This window comes from Amblyomma maculatum, chromosome 3 (assembly GCF_055883805.1).
Source record: "Amblyomma maculatum isolate TAMU_Amacu chromosome 3, ASM5588380v1, whole genome shotgun sequence".
In the NCBI taxonomy this organism is placed as follows: Eukaryota; Metazoa; Arthropoda; class Arachnida; order Ixodida; family Ixodidae; genus Amblyomma; species Amblyomma maculatum.
In genome coordinates this window covers 47,208,366-47,226,559 of record NC_139346.1, presented here as the reverse complement: position 1 = coordinate 47,226,559, position 18,194 = coordinate 47,208,366, and the positions used below count along the sequence as shown (strand labels likewise).

The following is an 18,194-nucleotide window of genomic DNA, read 5'->3' as shown; positions in this document are numbered from 1 at the left end:
TACATTAATAGGTATTTGTTGTGCTTTTTTAATGCATTCGCAATTAATGGTAGCCCCATTGTGAATAAAAACCAGCACCCGGCAAAGGTTGTGTACACACAAAAATGTCAACATAAACTGAATTAAAATAAAGTTACATTAAAAGTAAGACTAAATTGAAAATGACTAAGGATGACTCAGCAAAATGAAATTGTTTGAGTGACTTGCTAAGACTGAGAGATGTAATATGTTGTCATAACATAATGATAATTAAGTGCCCCCAAATTTTTCATTCTGAATATTTTCCTCGTATTTTAACAGCTTGTCAAAGAGGCCTGCGGTGAGTGGGAGCTTGTGGAGGGCACCGATGAACCTACATGCCCTGTTGGTGAAGGCAGCACAGAGGAAGAGCCAGCACAGAGCACAAATGGAAACTGTCCTGATGATGAAGCTGTCACCTCTGAAGCACAGGCAGTGCAGAACACAGAGCAGTATGTGTGCCCTGCTGATTCGGCCATCGCATACGAAGCGCCAGTAGAGAACTTGGACCTAATCAGCCAACAAAATTCAACGTTCTACAGTAGTGAGCCAGGCACTTCTGGGGCATCTGTGCCATGCACAAAAATTCCTCAGTGCGAACATTTGTCCAGAAATATTCAAAGGCAGTGCAGGCATTGGTCCAAATGACATCTATTGGTGACCACATGTTTACTCAGTAATAAACCACTGTATGACTGTACTATTCTAATTTACTGGCACGCAAGTTCATTTAAGCTCAACAGAGGACAGTGCCACCCAGACAGATACATTCCATGTGGAAGGACACTTAGAACGGCCTGATCCCAGATGCTTGAGTCCGGTACCTGGTGTTAGTGCTCCCCCCTTTGATGATTACAGGTATGCAAGATTTCAAAAAATTTGATTTGGATGATAATGATTCAGTTCATGATTGCACTTTTAGTCTGTGTTCTTTTTGAGACTTGCTTTTCTGAGATATATTTTGGTCAAACTTGAATATGCATTGCATCTACGAATGACAGTGCTGCTTTCTTGAAATATTTGCAGTCGAAAAAGTTCTTCTTAATCTATGATTCTAGTATATTTTAGTTATAAACAGTTCCTGTTTCATCAGCTGGAATGATTTTAAGAAATCTACAAAGCCTTCCTTTGTAGTTGCACAACTGTGCATGAGTGGATGCTTTTGTGGCTAAAGAATACACCAGCTAAGATTTCACTAACTACCATGAATTAACATTACTACTTTTATGATGATCACTCTGGCCACACTTTGAAATCTGTTGGCCATTTTGTTTGGCTTAGTCTGTAAAGTCAGACGTCTTGGTGCACACTGGTCCTGGCTTTTAACCTAGACATCACGAAGTTACCAACAAGAAATCTGAAGAAAAGTTTAACTTTTTTTTAACCTCATGACTTTACTGAGGGAAATGGGATAATGCGTAGTTGTCTTCATAATGCATTATTCTTTCAGGAAAAATTGCCTCTGGACAGACAACTCATATTCCAGTGATTCAGACAGTGGTCATTATGATGATCTGTGTGTAACAGTTACTGTGTAGAGTCATTCTTGAAAATCTTCCAAGTTCATTACCGTGTACTGGTTACCTTCCTGCTATCAAAGGACAGCTTATTTACAGTACTGTGCAGAAGAACAGGAGAAAAAGTACACAATAAGAGACGTGAACTTTGTTCACACAACTTTATTACACCAACTGGTACAAAATGCCACCTCAGATTGCATGTTTATCTGCATATGTATCGTAATATGTTGCATGTTTCCAAAGGCACAGAATGTAGTAGAACTGAGGATTGAGGAAGGTCATAAAAATGTACTTTCAGTCTTATAGTTGCAAATTCTCTTATGTGCTCTTAGGAACATTGAGATTATATACATATCTTTCAATTATGATGACATGTGATTAGGTCTGAAGAAGGTATATAACAGCAGTAAGGCTAGTGTATTGGTCAGGTTTTTTTTGCACAGCATTTTAACCAAAGTGCTGCAATACTACTGCGCAATACAAGTAAAGGTGCATTTTAAAATTGTAGGTGTGCCTCTGAGCTTTGCAGTTTTTTTTATAAATGGATATGCTACTATATAATGCCTGCTTGTAAACAAGCATAAGCAATTAACAGGTGCAATTTTTTTGTTATTGTGTCCCTGAAACTTTTTTGTGTTGCACAGAAAAGTTAGCTTTTTAAATTATATATATATATTAGTAAATAGTGCATATATGGTCATTTATGAAGCCTGGTCTTTGCGTACATGATATTGTACAAGCAGTTCTGATGCAACTTTAAGATTTAAGTTGTTTTAACCATCACCAAGGTTAACTCTAAAACAAGCATTTCCATATTGCAGAGCGCAAACTTTGGACACATCATACGTTTGTGATGAACAGGACAGTGAATCAGAGTAAGTAGTTAATGTATTTGTGAGGCATCCATGAGCAGGTATGTATTGGCTTAACCTAAACAGTTTCCTTACCCGGCAGTATTCCACCTGTACCTCGCTCCACCCTCTCATCTTGAGAAGATGCCTTGTCCCGCACGGAGCTGGCCGAACAACGCCGGCTAATCGAGCGGGCCGAGAGAATTGCCGTGGCCCATGCGCTTATGGACAGATTTGTATTTATTCTTTCTGAGACCGTTTTATTCGCGACAACCCGCAAGACCAGCGACAGCTGTTCTGGCGGGCCTGCAGGATTGAGGCGGCACATGGAGCCCTGGACTGAGGGCTCCACTCAGGAAGAAAAGGAAGTTTATATATAAAGTTTTTCCTCCTCCTCCTTACCACGCAGTGTGCATTCGAAGTTGTGCAGGTTACACCCACTGGATTCTCCTCAAGAGGGAGGCACAGATGACAAAAAATACATTATGTTTCACACAAATCTGATGGACTTGCTCAGCATTTGCCAGGTCTGTGGGGCCAAGGGCTGTGATGTCAAGATTGTGGCATCTGACACTATGATTGCTGCTACCATAACATGTCCCATAGCTCCTGCTCACGCGAAGAGATGGTATCCCAAGCAGCACGCCATCTATGGACCACCACTGGTCCAATATTGGGATATATTGGTCACAATATTGGTCAATATTGGCATCTGATTGAGGCGCACAAAGAGCCAAGATATATGCCAACCAATTTGATTGGCTCTCCTATCAAAACCAGTATTGGCATACTACCTTGTTTACTGGCATTCAATGGCACTCAATGACTACTCAATATCTTCCACCCAAGCTCACTCACTGGTTGTTGTATCAAGGCTATCCCGCCAGGCTCACTGGGCATCCAATATCTTGTATCCATGCTTATTCACTGGATATTCACAACTGGCATCCAGCCAGATTTATCGGCTACCCAATATTTCCAATCCAATCTTGCCCAGTGGTTTTGCATTATTGGCATCCAGCCAGAGCAATTGGCAATCCGGCACATTATAGTGCTGATTGTTTCAAAAATTAGTACTACAGCTAGTTGCTATTTCGTGCTATTGCTAATAGGCAACTACAAAGCCATCCCATATGTATGCAGTGCTGATATTTTTAATGTAGCTTTTTATATAAATAAAGCATGCTGAGAATATCCATGCACAGAAAATAATACAGCTGAAAGGTACATTGCATGGTGATTTATTAGGTGTGCATGGGTTACAGGGCGTGGAAAAATTTAGGCAGAACTCTTTGACTTCAGTGCTCCTCCTGTTTTTGCATCCCTTGGCAAGGTGTTCTCAGGTCCCAGGTTCGAGGAAGGCGCTGAGTTCATCGCAGCTTCTTTTGTGGTAGGTTGTAGGGGCAGCAGCTCCCAGCAGCCTTTAAAAATATGGACTTGAGCAGCGTGCATAACAATGTATTTCCTTTCGCAGATGCCACCTGTAAATAAAAGCAACATTCATAAATCCCATTAAGAGAGAAAACGCTTGGAAAGTTGAAGTACAGCTAGACCGTGGAGTAAAAATGCAAAATAAAGCACCACCTGTTGGCCCTCAGACAACTTTCTTGTCTGGTTTACTCAGGTTGAAATAAGCTGCATACTCGGTGAAGCCGGCCATATTAACTTGGTTACATTGGCTGCGACATCTGGCATTGCACGGCTTCCCATGTGGATGTGTTGTTTATGCTGGAAACATAAAACAAAATGTATTTGCTGCTATCTATTCGTTAAACGGTAGTCAGTGCTTGCCCTCTTCTACTTGTAGTGCCTTTGTGATCGAACACCTGTAGAAGAAAGACGTTGTCATAACTGCATGCTACAAATCAATAGCTTTCCTTTGAATAGTTTTCGTTAGGATAGCTTGCCGCAAGAACTAAAGGAAAGGAGGAAAAGAAAAAAGAGACGCAAAAAATGGCAGTCACACTCCGACCGCGGCTGCTAAAATTAGTGTCCGTCGCATCATTACTGCAAACAGAACATTTTAAAATTTCTTAAAGCTGCAGCCAAAACAACGTACGACACAGATGCTTTGGGGTTTATATGATATACTCAAATTCCAAAATAAAGAAATCCATAGCTTAGCATCACGTTTGTTGTGGGAACAAGTTTGTACGTGTGGTAAAGTATAAGAACTATGGTAGCAACTGTAAATAAGAATCCCCTTTTCAGAATTTTTTTTCATAGAGTTCTTCGCTCGGATAGTAGAAGCTCTTGCACGTAGAAGAAAAAGTGTCATGTTTCAGGCAAGCCCCTTTTTTCTGCGCGATATAACAATCTATAATTGTGGATACGAGCATTTTTCAATGAAAACTTTTTTTCCATTATTTCCGCAAATAATCAAATTTAGCAGTAAGAATAAGTGCGTCGGCAGATCTTTCCGCACGCTTTTAGTTTTCTACAATTGATAGTAAAACTGCACCTGCTTGATATTTTATGACACTTCTACTACTCGGGATTAGCGCAGGATAATGATCAAACACGTGAATAAGCTAAAAGTCGTTTAGACCAATCCAATAGCGCACTTATATTGGCAAATTACAATATTAGATATACGCTCGCAACTAACAATCATGTTCCAGAAAGCTCAACTTAACCACGAGTTTTGAATAAAGTATGTAAAAGAAATTGATCACTTCAGACACACAACGCGCGCGATGAAGTTGTAACCTGACAATCACACAAAACACGCATCATGTTTTACAGGGCCACATTTTTCTTTTGCAATACAAATTGGCCACCTCTGCGCCTTAAATTTTGTCTTTGTGACCAGAGTGTATGCATACAATATTTTGTATGCATAAACTCTCGTGCGCTGAAAATACAGTTCAAAATTGACTGGCGTGCTGCGGTCGAAATAAATGGCTTCCCGTTCTCGTAAGCATATCGGTTATTGACATGATGGTCAAGGCTGACAACATAGAGCACCAAATCATGCAAAAAAAAAGGTATCTTACCGTACGGCTAGCGCAGATTCCCAGATCTCAGTTGCAACAATCCAAAATGAATATGGCCACGCGAAGTACATCCCATTGATCTGAGGCTTTATTAACCTGGTAAGAAAAAGTAGCGATCTTACGACGAGACAAAGCAAGAAATAATCTCAGAAAGCTGAGTTATGAACAAACAACTTAAAATGCTGGCGGTACTCACAGATATCCTCTTTCGGGCATGGTCATTAAAACGAATTGGAACTTTCACAATACTTGGTTTGTCGGTTCTGCTGTCCAAAGCTGCATGAGCTCGAGCAGCTCGAGCGGGTGGGGATTGTGTGGCCGGCCGGACGCCTCTGAATCAGCCACTTGTGTCGAGTTTCGAGGCACGGTTGGAAGGGCGCAGAAGGGTCGTTGTGTTTGCACTCTCTTTCTCTCTTTTTCTTTCTCTCTTTTTCTCTGTTGAAAGAGGAAGCATAAAGCTCGAAAGGCGGTGAGAGAAATGAAAGAGGTCCCGTAGGACCGCGCGAGCCCAGAAGGCTGCCGGCCAAGAAAGTTGGCTCCACCCTTCCCCACGTCCCATCTCCCCTTCCCCCGGACGCCAAGAGTGCCGCCGCTACATTAGGCCTGTATTACCCACGTCCGGTAGCCCCCCCCACCCCCCTCAAGAATATCCCACAGATCTTAGAAGAAGTTGGCGGGATGGAAAGGAAGAGTGCGGGGGAGTAGAGTGGGGGGGCATTGCGAGCAACGCATACCTAGCCGGGAAGAAAGAAAGGGCAGTGAAAGTGGCGGCCCTTCCGCGATGACTGCTTCACGGGGAGAAAAGGCTACAAGATGTGAAGTTGAAAGCGGTTTGGAAAATTGCTTTAGTAAAAGCCCTCGGGCGGAGAGGCGACGAAAGGACGAGAGAATGGAAACCTTATGTTCTTTGCGCCAAGCTTTTGAGGAGGAATGCGCAGAGTTTTGCCCTCGGCTTCGCTAAAACAACGAGAAGCGCGTTCCTAGCTTTTTGGTCGCCTCGTCTGTTGGTTCGGTAACGTTTTCAGTGGCACGATAATTTCGCTACATTTTTTTTTGTTAATGCAGCATGCGTTACCTATGTGTGTCAGTTATAATCACATATGTGAAACAATCTTCAGTTTTCACGGAATCGTTCTCGGTTCGAACAAATGGGCATATTTTTTAACTAATGAAGGCACACAGGTTCATGACGGTGTGCTCTAGATACGTCATGACGCGCAACTGAGCGATGCAGAAGCCCGTATACTTGCTGTAATCCTATTAAGGAAAAGGAAAGCGAAAACAACCATAACTACGTGTACTTCAAGGCTAAAATTCCCATGTTATTATTTTTTTTTCAAATCAGGTCAACATTTAGAGCAAGAAAATATCCGCATAGAACTAAGCGTGGGCATATAAAGCAGCAAGAAATACAAAATAGTCGACGAGCTACGATCTGAAGAACTAAATTGGCAGTAAAGAAAGAATAGAAAGAAAGCAAGGGTCAACATTGGAACTATATCTACGAACTTGGGACAAGGTGTAGTCCTCAAAAACTTGCGCGGTAAAATTATCTTTCAGCCTGCGGAAGCTGCGCTTGTCAAAGCGGCAGAATATTACAGAGAGGAAACCTAACTCTCAATCATGTGCTAAATTCTTCGAGAGCGGTGTTCTCTAAAAATGCCCCAAAACTGTCTAAATAACGCATTCGCATTACTTTTAATATATATGAATTGTCATTAGCTACCTGGTTGACACGATGGGATAGAATAGTTTAGGTCTCTGGAGGGAAACGCCTTCGGAGCGGTGATTATATGGTTGGATAATAAGGCATAGAATGCCTGAAGAATAGTTTCTGATCAGTGCTTACAAGAACGCTGTCAAAAGCTGTAGTCAAATGTATCTTTATGAGCCATGTATTGCAGCTTTTGAACAAAAATACCTTCCATAGAGAGCATCGTTATTATGCAATATCAATTTTGTTACCATATATGCTGGCGACACATGAGCGCGCATTCATTGCACTGTAGGTAATTGATTTAAATTTTTATTTTTTTCGTTTGCCTTGCCAAATGTAGTGCTGTTGATTTTCTTTATTATTTTCCACATGCACACAACGTTTCGGCAGTGTGCGATTTACGTCGCATTAGAATACGAACCATTCCAGTACAGTTCAGATTTCTTTTCTTGTCAAGTGAATTAGCTAGACATAGCGTAGAATATGTGTTGCTTGTATTTTTTCTTTGAGCTGAAATATTTTATGCGCTGCTACAACGATGGCCAAAGTCGTTCAGTCTTTATCTGTCTGTTGCTGAAGCCCACAGCAGAGCGCTAAAGACTGCAGGAATAAGATGCAAATTTGTCTTTAGTACATATTAGAACTCGAAGGCCTTGAAAGCAGCCCAACATATCTGTCTATAAGAACAGCTAGTACTGAGGCGTGGTATAGTCGGTGCTGATGCTGAATGCCGGAAACAGCTAGCGTAATGGCGAAGCATGCAGTGAGTGTTCGATTGGCTAGCACGATCGATCTCTCCCACCTCTGCTATCGCTTGAACATATGTAGGGTTTCTTTGTAACGCGTAAAAAAAGGCGGAAATAATGATGCTACGCGTGCGTGTTTCCAATCATAGACAAACGTTTACAGGATGTGGATTCACCGGATATATTCGATCGTTTCTGCGTTTACTATCCAAACGTAGCCACTGGTGTTTGTTCAAGCGACCCACACGTTCTGTTGTGTTCTTTGCATTTGAGTACCTTGCGTTTCTTGCATGCGCAGGAGTTTTTTCCCGGACACGTATCTATTAAACGTTTGCTTGCCAGATGTGTGCTCGAGTGTGTGGGTATGCTTGTGCACTCGTATGCGTATATATAGGCCCATGGAACGAAATTCCATGCGCGAGAGTTGTTGCCGAGATGTGTTCAGGATCTGCGCACTGATGTGTCTATCACTTTCAATCATCCTGGTTTGACGAGATCAGAAAAACAAATCGTCTCCACTGGGAATCGGACTCCTAGCCGAGCTAGCGCTTTAACCAACTGCGCTAAACCCTGGATCTAGAATCAAGCAGCATAAATAATTCTCCTTGTCTACCGTGATGATAGCGACAAGAATAACGCCGCAATTAGTGGTAATGACAATGATGACAGTATCAATGGTAATGAGGCTGCGTTTAGTTGATAACGATAATGATACGTGATGCACCGTGTGCAGCATCATTAATCTCGCCTTCGCAAATTTCTGCAGTGTGGATTCCACGTGCTGTCAGAATTTTTTCAACACTTGGCTAAAGTTTGGAACACTATCTGTGTTAGCTACGTCCACGCGTGATCGACATCCGGCCCTCTAGCCTGCAGGAATTGTGTAGAAGATATTATATGCAGAATTTTACATAACAATTAATCGTCCCTAAAATCGTAAATAAAAGAGTACGTACCAAAATCGTCAAATATAATCGCAGGTCATCCGCAGCAATTAGTAAATCACGTAAAATATATTCAGAAAAATATATCCTACATTTTCCGTGATGGGTGCTTCTGTGCATTTTGTGTGGTCAGCTCAAACAATTTTAAGACAATCTGTACATTAATCCCAAAAACGTTATATATATGGTAGCCTAAATTACGTATGGCGTATAACTATCTTCTACAGTTGAACGTAAACTGATGTCCAGGTCAGCGAAAAATTTAGTTGGGACGAAATTAGCCCAAAAACACTGTCATATTGGGATACATGCACATTGAAAAATGTCTGTGTCGGTCAGAGCTGCTTCTACTGTTTTTTAGCGCCGCCGCAGCCTGAAATGTGCAATGGTGACCAGCCATCAAAGCTCGTTAGACAGTATTGACTACTAGAAACCACGATATATAGAATATTGGGATTCCACCAATTCTGATGGGACAATATTGACCAATCTATGTCAAAATATATTGCATGTTGACAAGCCATCCATATGTCAGAACATTATTGCCCAACCTATGCCCTTAGGGTGCAATGCTGCCTAGCCATCCCAGTCCATCGAACAATATTGAACAATAAAATGCAATATGTATACATTGTTGGCAGGCCGCCATGACAGGCGGGTCACTATTGACCAATATATGCCAAGATTGATTTATAACTGACAACACAACCATAATGGCTGGACAATATTAACCAATTTATGCCATTATATGTGCAATGCTGGCCAGCCATCAAAGCGCATTAGATAATATTGACCACTATAAACCAAGATATATGCAATGTTGGTATGCCCCCAAAGCTAGTGGGGCATTCCAAGATATATTCAAAGTTATCAAGACAACCATAAGGGCCGGACAATATTAACCAAGCTATGACATGATATGTCCAATGCTGGTTAGCCATCACAGTCCATCAAACAATATTGACCACTATAAGCTGATCTGTATACATTGTTGGCAGGCCGCCATGACTGTCAGAACAATATTGACCAATGCATGCCAATATATATTCAATGTTGACTAGACAGCCATATTGGCAAAACATTATTCCCCAACCTATGCCATGATATGTGCAATGCTGGCCAGCCATCAAGGCTCATTACACAATATCGACCAGTAGCAACCAAGATATTACAATATTAGGAAGCCGCCAAGGTTGGTTGGACATTATTGGCCGCTGTATGCCTAGATATATTCAATATTGAGAAGCCGTTGTTATTGACCGGACAATATATACCAGGTTATACCATGGTGTGGCAAATATTGGCAAGCCATGGTACCTGGTTGGCCAATAATGACCAGGTTGTCTCATTGTGTACACAATAATGGCAAGCGGTTCAATATGCGTGGGCATTATTGACCGCTGTTATCCGGTTGAATGCTAATAACGGATATGGGTGAAGTTCACTGGGGCAATAATGCTTATGTTATAGCATGGCTGCGCATTATTGGTAGCTCATTGTCACCATTGGGCCACTTGTGGGCCAGTAATCCCCAGTCAATCCCAAATATTGGGCCGATGGCTGGTGCTGCCTGGGATAGCTAGCCAGTAGCCGGTGGGGAATATCCTCTTCTGCTCTGCAATCCTTTGCACTGGCAGCAGTCCTACTAAGATCATCAGGCTCACGTCGGTGATGGGAGTGCTAACACTGCAAAAAACTCAATAATTTGAGTTTCAACGGTACTACGTTATATCAGCAGTGCAGCAGGTTCGTATGAAAAGGTGTTTTGTTCATACTGCAGTTTTGAACTCTTATAGCAAATTTAGGCACAAAATAATTCAGCAGGAGTCCAGCTACTACTCATTAAAGCAGGGTCCTAAAGCTGCTGAAAAGGACTCTCATCTGTTTGACATCTGGCTCTGTTTAACCTTTTCTCAGTTACTAAATAAAGCTGCCACAATCTTTGAAAAAATAAAAGCAAGGAAATGAAATCTATGGTGTCATTGTTACCTCATTTTGAAACAGCAGTGATAAACAGGTTTTGCCCATTCAGGTAGATATTTACAGAAGAGAATTTACAGTATTTCAATTATCACACATTTTAAAATAAAATGCACTTTTTGGTTTCCTGCAAGAGTATTCAAAAATAGATCAGATGGGAGACTAGTTAGGATTTGTACCTCGTAAAATGAGTGAACCATCAATGACTACTAGGTCTTTCTCGCTCTCCGTTGTGCAACATGACTTGGTACATTTGGTTAAATGCTGAGCATAGACACCTTTTGATAAGGTTTGCCATAGATTTACGCTGTTATAATCATGCAATGGAGAAATGTGTACTGCATGTAGGAGCACAGACAATGTCTTCGAAAGATGTGAATTTGGAAGTCTAGGTCCTTTCAATTCACACCAAGTGCTGGTATCAACCAAGTAGACAAGAGGCCTCATTAAGCACAGCTTAAAAGCAGCAATCACTCATCTGTTTCTTTTAAGAGAGCCGCATTTTTTGAAGGCATTATATATACTTTCATAAATCTAGTTCATTCATTCTGCTTTCTATTCCATACATGGCAGTCAGAGCAACGAAAACTCATGGAGCCATTAAGAAGCCAGCCGCTCTGTTTGGCGGGTGATGGCAGGTGTGATTCTCCTGGGCACTCAGCAGATTTTGGCGCCTACTCACTCATGGACTCCACCTTGAACAAAGTACTGCACATTGAGCTTGTGAAGGTTACGATCTTTTGATATTTCGTGGAATTGAAAGGATGCTTCTTGTCAGAGCACCAATCTTGAAAGTGCATACAGTGCAGCATTTAAACTTATTAATATGCTTCGTCTATATGAGGGGTTCATATGGCCTCAGTTGTGAGTAGTCGTGCTGCACATAAAACTTCAGTTCGAATTGAACAAATACATATGTGCAGCAAGGCATGCGCTAACAGAGTATCAGCCTGTTGCTGCTAATAATGATTAACTCTTTTTAACTCTTCCATAAAGCAAAAGTGTATATGTAATGCTACAACATTTACTCTGTGTTAGTTCCTTTGTTACGCTGTAAATGCTCCAGGAAGAGAAAGGCTGGTCATGATCCGACTTTTCTTTGGACTTTTTCATGGCCGGGCATGTTCTTTTAAATCAGTGGCAGCTTATATTTGTCATATGACATTAAAAAAATTCTTATCTTTTTTTACCTGTGCCATAAAAATTAACTTGCATTTATTACTCGATTATGGACTGTTCATGCAGCTCACCCTTCGAGAAATACCACATTACGCAGCTAATCGGAAGCCAAAACTTTCACCTGTTCGGACAGTCCTTCCAATGCTTGCATTCACCAAAGCTTGTTTAAGAGATTGTTTATTAGGTCGTGAGCCAGCCTTGCATCGTATCTACATGCTGCGAGAGATGAGATCAGGAAATAAAAGTGCAGTATCTCCATCCCTCAGTATGTATGTACTCAGCCTAAATTTATAATAGAATAAACAGCACATAAATGGATAGAGATAGGTAGAGATGGAGGGCACATTTGCGCTGTTTAATCCACAACGAGCAACCAACTAGCCCGCGTCTCACCGCTTGCCAATTTTATGAAACGGGAGGGCGATTTCCCTTTTTTACAATTTTTAGAGCCAGCTTTTTGGAGAAAATATGTTATCAAGTTTGAACTTTTTTACTTGTGCTCAAATTCTGTTTTTTTTGACGTAGATGAGCCCTCCGCATTATTTTTTTATATTTCGGCGAAAGCCTATGTGGGCTGGCTGCCGCCACAGAAGTGAGCTGCCAGGAAAGACTAGGTGCGTCATGCCCCTAGCAGCAGCAGCAGCAGCAGAGAGGGAAACTCAGATAGAAGACCTGCCATTGTATCTGCAGCAATTATGCAGGCTGTATGGAAGCGCACACCGCCATTGCTCAAGTACAACCATGGGCAGGTTTAGTAAACTGCACGAGTATGTTTATACATTTGGCTGCTTTATTTCATTTCATGTTTTGCCTGTTTTTTTCCCAGTCGACTGAAGTGACCTCAAGCAGTCGGATGGAGAAGGAAGGCCTAGAAAGGGCATTGAAACACCTGATTGATGCAGGAATTATGGTAACAAGCTTGGTGAGCGACCGCCATAGTGAAATCAAGGCATTCATGAAAAGCTGCCACCCCAAAGTCCGCCACCTGTTTGATGTTTGGCACATTGCTAAAGGTAAGTTATCAGCGGAGGCTACTAGTTAAGCATGCACAAACTAGTTTATACCTCGCTTATTCTTCATACATTATAAAATGGCTTTCTTTTGATAGGGCTCAAGAAGAAGTTAACAGCTTTGGGCTGCTTGAAGCAGCACACCGTTGTTTTGGGCTGGAAGAAGACAATTATTCGCCACCTATACTGGTGCGTTACGAACAGTGGTGGTAATGAAAAGCTGTTTCTGGCCAGATGGCTCTCGATAATACGCCATGTAATCAATGTGCACCACCACCCAGACCCACTCCACCCTTCTAGTTATCATGAGGCCATCCCTGAACGAGAGTGGGTGATTGAGGGTACGATAACGTATTTCTTCACAATTGCTAGAGGAATTTTTTTCCAAAAGCTGATCAGCCTGCAACACACTCAAAAGTGTGTGTTGGGCTAAATAGTCGCAATATGCAAGTTGAAGGAGCTTCACTTAGTTTCTTACCCTACTGTCACAAGCTGCCTCACCTATTATACAGCGGAAGATGCGGGAGCTTATGGCTGGAATATAGAGCGAAATTCACGGGACTCCGTCGCTCCTCTGGACAAGATTCGACAAGCCGATGGGGCAGCGACCGCCTGTCCTTGACGCGGCTGCTGCATAGTCGGCCGAGGGTATAAAATAACCGACAGCAGCACGCCCTCACCAGTGCGTTTGGGAAGATTCAAACTTCCGGCCACTCCGCGGTGCTCCGAAAGCGTATTGTGTTCTTCGGGCCCGCGATCGACGCATCGTCCTCTGCACCTGTACGGCCGCCGCTACCGAGCAACACAGGCTTCGACGCCTCAGCAAACAAGAAGACGTGAGAATTTCATTCGCCACGGACTGTTGTTCAATCGAACATTATTTTCGCTTTGTTAACTTTTGACCTGACTTAGTAGTATTTTACGCTGTGTTCTTATGTAACTTTTTGCTCATACTTATAATATCTGAAATACCTGCTTTATTATCTTTATAGTCTTCATATTTTTATCACAGTGTTTTGTTCATTGTCGGGTTATTTTTTTTCTCTTATCATTTATTTCTTCGTCTTTATCAATATCTTATCGTGGCGTTGTATTCTCTTTCATTGTACTCTATTATTATCAGTGTAATTTTGGTCTGCTATTTATAAACCTTCAATTGTTTGTAAAAGAAAGTGACCTATTTGTACTTATTCCTCAATCACACACCGACACACGTGCTTCACGGGTTGACCGGCCTAACTTTTAAATGTGTTCACAACCCTCATAGAGGAACGACGATTAATCGTAAAGAGGATCCCGCACCTCTTGTGACCGTAAAGGCGGAGGTTTGTGACACCTACAGTCTTGGTTGCTGTGCTGACATTTGTTTCCAATTTATTTTTTTTTTGCAGCCATGTTTACTATTCACATTTCTTTATGCGAAAAGAATGTGTTCTGTTGTGTAACATTTGTTTACATTCTTTTTCCAGGTTCAGAATCCTTTTGCAGAATGAAAGCCAATTTGCAATCACCAACCCTCCTGAAGGACATTGTGCATGCATCGCACTGCAGTCAAACATACGGACTAGAAGATTCCATAGCCTAATCATTCACTTTGCCCCAAAGAGCAGCAAATTTTCATATGAAGGGATGCTTGCAAGGTGATTGTTCGTAAAATTGTTATTGCAACTGTACTGGATTCCCGGTCTGTCTAAATTTCACTTTGGCACCACTTTTTGTCTTTTTGCTGCTTCTGAAAGGTAAAAGGGTGAATAAGTAGGAGAGGCGTATTTTTTGGTGGATGCTTAGAGGTTCCAAGCACATACTGAAAGACATGGCTCATGTACTAAAACAGTTGCAGGCAGCAATGCATGCAATAACATGAGCACAATGGTCTCAAACTGCACTCACAAATACAGAAAGTATTGCACACTTAATTATGCCGCAATGACACTGTAAGTGCTAATCACAGATGAGGGTGCAGGGAGTGCTAATATAAGAGCTAACGCCTCCACATTGTATCTAATATAAAGATTGCAAAACTGTTCCTTGTAATTGCCACTGGTCTTGTTGCAAGCAAAAGCAACTACACACTTACAGGGCGCCTCCAGTAGATTTTCGATATTCACTGACCAAAATGAAATTTGAAGCCTGTGTTCCTTGCAGTATTCTCATATTTGTTAAAAGTTTGCACCTCAAAGTGACGCAGTTTTTCCGCAAGCGAATTTTAAAGAAAAGTGCCCCTTGACAGCAGCCACATCACATGATCGAGAAATTTGCACAGGCACCAGATACTGTGATTATTGTTTGATTAAGGTGGTTGGTAGGTGCAGTACACGAGATACGCAAGCAGTTTTGCACCATCCCAGCATGCTTAATGTGAAGTGTGTGCCACAGTAGTGGGTCACTGAAATTTTTGTTATGCGTTGGAGTACACCAACTCTTCCTGTGTGTCGACGGTTGTAATCTACCATATCAGTGATCACTAAGAACCTTTGCGACAGGTGGATGAAAGCTGTACAACCTGCCAACAGGACTCTGAGCAAGCATCCTAGCTTCTGCTCAGAGAATCCTATGCCACAGCGTTGTGAAAATACTGATACCTCAGAGAGACGTGATTACTTATTAGGAATAACATCAACATGATGAGCATCTGTACCTCAGAGAGACCTTTGGACTCGCAAAGGCTTCTTTCTGGAGGAGTACGAAGTTAGACTCTGTGGCAATGTTGTCGAATTACAACCATTCATTGATGATGTCAACTGAATGAGGCATGGCAATGAAGAAGGAGGCCATGGCAAGTTAAAAAAGGTTCAACTTCAATTTTAATTTATTTAGAAGTGGCCACCTGGCAAGAGTACACTACGAGCAATTATATAATAGTGATTCCGTTGGATGTTGCGTGCTCTTCTGCATAAGCCCTGAGCCTAGGCTTATTCGGTGTCTCCTTGCATTTGGTTTTCATTAGGTAGAGGTGACGTGCAAGGAAGGTACATGTGAGTTTAGAAATATAATATGCTTATTTCATTTTTTTCTATACCTCTTGCTTTGGTAACCTGTTATCCAAAAGCAGACACTTTTGAATTGGCTGCAATTTCATTTTTATGAATAAATAGTTGGAAGTCTGTGCCCATGAGTTCTGTCTTTTTGCTCTTGCTGTCCTTTCCGTACCTGAGTTTCACACTTATGCTTTTTTTCATGTAAGGTCAAATTTCACTTGCTAACATATGGACTGCAAACCTGAGGCACATGCAACAAAAACAGAAATGAAGGCTAATACAGAGTTTCTACACAGCTGCTTATGTATCAGATAGTGCAAGCATCACTCACCTATCCCCACGAGAAAGTCGTATAGTGTGCTCTTGGAAATTTTTTCTAATTTTTCCCAGCACGCAACCAGAAAGGGGCTGCCGATTCCTTCTGTCCAAGTGGCCCCACACCCACTATAAAAACAGCCTATAGGCTGTATACCTCAGCTTCCCGAAACGAAAATCACATTCAGAGAATGAAGGATGCTGTATTAATCCGCCATACCATTTTATTATCGGAGTTTGCCCTTCCATCTGTGCAAATACACCAAGTGCTATGGAGCTGGCTACAAACAGGTTATAATTATTCTCTTAAATGTGAAATAAATGCAAAATTTAAAGTTCTACTCCAGAACAGGTAAATGAAACTTTGCATAGCTAAATTATGCTCATTTTTGGTTGCTGCTAGAATTTGACAGGTATGTAGAAAAAGGCCCAATCAGTCGTAAATTTTGTGCTGTGATGAACCTCCAGCAACGCGCGCAGCCTTAAGCTAAATCACAGGTGTTGAAACTAAAACAGACAGCGAATAAACAGATCGCTTCATGCCTGTCAACATTTGTAATGCATCAGCAAAAACAGAAATTGAGAAGCTCGCGAACGTCGCACTGCAGCGCCTGAAATGAGCGATATAAACACGGATCCACCCACCTGTTCTCGTCGGCGTGCTCAAAGTATGTCGGATTGTAGAACTGTATCTGCCGAGAATTCACCTCCAAAAGGTCGCCATCTAAACAGAGCATCGAAAATAGAGGGTTGATTGTGATGCATTGCCCCGTGAGGATGTTGTGCACTGCGGCAACGTTCCGGTAGCAGAGTCTTTCATCAAATTGTGTCGGCCGACACTCGCCGCACGAACAGCTGTCAGCGGGAACAGCACATAAACTTTTGTTCCGAAGATCTTGTAAGAAATGCATGCACACGGAACTTACACGTGTATTTACTTCTGTGAATTCAGGCTGGCTCCTTCTTGCAGTCCACGTGACCTGTCATGTGGGCCAGCTGGCTCCCGCGGCGGTGGGTCGTACATGAAGGGCGAGTCGTTCGACAGGAAATCATGAAATGAATCGTCTAAAGACCGTGGGGCTCTGCGCCACTTATCTGTAGGGCCCGTGGCGCGGCGCGCATTCGAAGGCCGCGCCACTTCCCAATGATCCATGCGTGCTGCCTTTTTCCCTCTCCCCGCTCGTTCGGGGATAACCGGTCCCGCGCGAGGGGGCTATAAAGGAAGACACGCGCCGCCATCTCGGCTCTCTTCGCTCCTGCTCTTTGTTCCTGCTTCTTTGCTCCTGTCGCTTCTCCACTGAGACGACCCCCTGCCCTCCTGGATGACGACCCCGCACCGCCTTTGACGACCCCTGCGAGATTAAAGATGTTTTTTACACGGCCCGCTGTGTACTTGTCGTGCGCATCCCTCGGGCAGAGGACTCGCCCACAACCGGCACCCAACTGGGGCTGAATTAGCACCCATGTGGACGATTTCTCTGCCGACGTGGCAGCGCACGGCAACACGACGGGCCAGTCCTTTGTATGATAGGCGCGACGGCATTTTGAGTTTAGGGTTATCGTGTGTGCATATGAGGCGGAGTGTAGTATAGTGGTGCTTGTACAGTGTTTGAATTTTATTTTGGGTTATGTGTGTTTTTTTTAGAGTCGGGTGGTGTATGTTTTAATTTTTTTGTGCATATGTTAGTTTTATGAAGTGTTTAGCCTTTGTGAATAGACTCCTGACGCGGGCTAGGTGGTAGTCGTGCGCGTGCAGCCGTTCTGCGGCTCTCGGCCGGCCTTAGGTGTTGAGTGCAATGCCTCCGAGAAAAGACGTGCCAGATAGGGCCGCCGCTTCGGCCGCCAGTGCTTCCGGAAGTGAGGTGAGGGACGAGGTAGAGTCTGCGCAGGTTACCGATGCGGCCGCCCTGATGAGGCAGATGAACGAAATGTTATCTTTG

At 42.6% G+C, this 18,194-nt stretch overlaps 1 pseudogene; it reads left to right on the top strand.

Moving 5' to 3' along the window:
* Positions 1-2,865: 2,865 nt before the first annotated feature.
* LOC146194704 (uncharacterized) lies at positions 2,866-14,605 on the top strand (annotated as a pseudogene).
* The last annotated feature ends 3,589 nt before the right edge of the window (positions 14,606-18,194 follow it).